Source organism: Lagopus muta, chromosome Z (assembly GCF_023343835.1).
Source record: "Lagopus muta isolate bLagMut1 chromosome Z, bLagMut1 primary, whole genome shotgun sequence".
Taxonomy (NCBI): Eukaryota; Metazoa; Chordata; class Aves; order Galliformes; family Phasianidae; genus Lagopus; species Lagopus muta.
Genome location: NC_064472.1, coordinates 44328657 through 44331472, shown reverse-complemented (window position 1 = coordinate 44331472; position 2816 = coordinate 44328657).

Below are 2816 nucleotides of genomic sequence, written 5' to 3'. Positions count from 1 at the left end.
TCAGAAACTCTCCTGCACTCTTTTCACAGGGAGTGTTTAAATCAAATGTTTCTCTGTGCTAGTGAATGACTAGCCAGCAGTATCTCTAGTTTCTCAGAGGCTGTCCTGCTTGTCTCTCTGTAAGCTTTCTTAAAGCTCTTGAGAGCTTTAGTTAGAACTGCTTCCTTATCCAATTTATTACACAAGGCAGAAGCTTTGGGAAACTGGAGCACCAGGCCTGTTAAGGAGCTTATCTTAGTTCTGTTAGAACCAAGGACGCTACCTTGTTGATAGTTTTCTGCTAGGTGACAAACTCACTCCAGCTATAGGTTTTAGGTACAAAAAATACCACAAGGGCGTTGAGTAGTTACAAACTCTGACATCCATCTGCTTGTTGGGATATCTGTTTTGCCATGTAATTATTCAATACCAGTTTCACATGCGGAGCCCTTTGGTGTGGAGGCTGCCTCAGATGCCAGCATTCAGATCAGATTCCAGCTTTGCTCTGGTTGATATAGTAGCTTAGCTAATGTGTAGGATTTCTTAATCTTTTGTGCATGAGCTGAAAGCCTAGCTTAGTTTGGGGAGGATTCCTTATGCAGACTAACATGGAGTACAGAGGAAGCTTTCTGTGTGCTAGTTTACGTGCATTGCGCCCTGTCCTGGCACCGGGCATTTCTAAAAAGAGCCTGACTGCATCTTCTTTATGCTGTCCCTCCAGCTATTCATACACATTGATAAAATCCCTGATAAGTGGGAACCTCCACTTCTCCGGACTTAACAGTCTCAGCACTGTAGGAGAGGTGCTCCAAGTTGTTTGTCACCTCAGTGCACCAATGTGTCTGTGTTTTCTCTTGCACTGAGGTGCCTGTAAGTAGTCAGTGTGTTGTAGGTGGGACATAGCAGTACTCATGCTGTCTGAAAATTGTTTTTGTTACTTATGCCATATTCAACAGAGCAAAAAGACAGTTAACTTTCTCTGGGTGAATCTAACTCCTTGTCTGTGCTTCAGAACAGACTCCTTTCTGGTGAGCATCTGCCGCTGTTCTGTGACTTGGCATGACACTTTTGCACTGTGTCTAGCCTAGCTGAGCAGACTCAGTCCTCTTCCCACCACTGTTTATTTCCGTAGCAGTAACGGGGCTGAAGAAAACTATCAATGGAATCTCAAAAAACATGGACAATTCCCATCTTTTAAACAAAATTCCAGCTGTATGCACACCAGCAGCATTGAGAGAAGCTGTAGACTCTACTGAATACATCCTGGAATATGACTGGCTTCGTTTAGCCTGTGGTCAGGTGGCAGACAGACCATACTGGCCTGAAATGGTGATGAGCGTATGTAGAGCTGAAGGGGGATGGTGTCAAGGCCACGAGTTCATTAGAGATAGGAACCTGAGTACTGCCCTGCATCTTTCTGCCTCTGAGAGGAAGCTCTTAGCCAGTGGAACACAAGTGAAAGTTGCCATTAGGCATGAACCACTTTTTTTCTTTTTTTCTTTTTTTTTTTTTTTTTTGCGGCTGGTCAAGAAGAGAACACATAGTTTATGGGCAAGTATTTGAGAAGGGACAAGGGATTGTCTGTTGGGGTTGACAAGAGGATTCATCTGGTGGTACCTGTCACATGGGCAAGCTTGTTCCTCTGCAGAGCAGTGATGCTGCAGCAGCATGTTGGCATTGGGTATAGTCTGTGCAAGTCTGGGCAGTCTGCTGATCTTCATTGTGAAAGGTTCTCAATGGAGGCCTTTGTGCTGTGACCGGGTATGGGACAGTCGTTTAAATTAGGAGTTGTAGCAATGGTGGCTTGACTGTAAAAGCAAAGCCTGATTGTGTGGGGAGGTACTATCTCTTTTTAAACAAAAAAAAAATGTGAGCTCTCAAACAAGATCCTCTTCAGCTAAAAGTTGAAGATTCATAATGATCTTTGGTTTGCTTACAGTACTGCTGATACCTGTATGGGGCCAGGAGGAAGGCTGTGCACACAAAAGCTTCCCTCGGTTATGAGAGTAGCAGAAAATTGGCTGCATTACCCATGTCCTTGTTGCCTTGCTCATTCTGGAAAATGTAAACTTAGTATGATTTTACACCAAACTGGAGTGTACCATACAGTCAGTGTTTTGGGCATCATTCTGTTTCCAAAGAGCAAAGTATGTGTTTCGTGCTTTGTGTGAATTAGCTGATGGACCAACCCAAAAGTGCTGCAGTTGCTTGTGCAAACTTAATCCATGGACTTTGACTTTCTGTGTCTTCTTCAGAACCTCATGAGCATCTTTAGCTGTTTTTAAAACACTTACTTACATACTCATAGTGCGAAGTATCTGCTTTCAGACTACAAAGCAAACACAGCTGGGTGCCAGACTAAAACACAGCTGTACTGAATGCATGACATTAGCAAGGACATTTCAGCTGCCAAAGCAAGGGTTTTAGTGTGCCTTTGATGAGCAATTTTCCGAAGTTACTTGGACTTCCCTGAGGGCTGTACAGTTCCAGCATTTTCCCCTCATTAATGCCTGTATACTCTCCACTGCATTTGAGAGAGGCACGGTAATCAGATTTCACTGAGGCAGGTGACTTTCACTGTGCAGTATGATTTGTTTCTGCAATACACCGTTAACAATATTTCTACTGGTTGTGCATCCCAATTTTTGACCATTTAAATGGAAGGACCTCCAGAAGACTGTGGCATTTGTTGATTTTCACTCTCTGGACAGCAGATCAAAGACAGAATAATTACAGAATAACTACGCTTGTTGCTCAGGAGACTAAAAAGACATTCCAGACATTGTTGCAGTGCTGAGTAGCTATGCTGCTTGCAAAACATCAGCAGAGATCAGCAG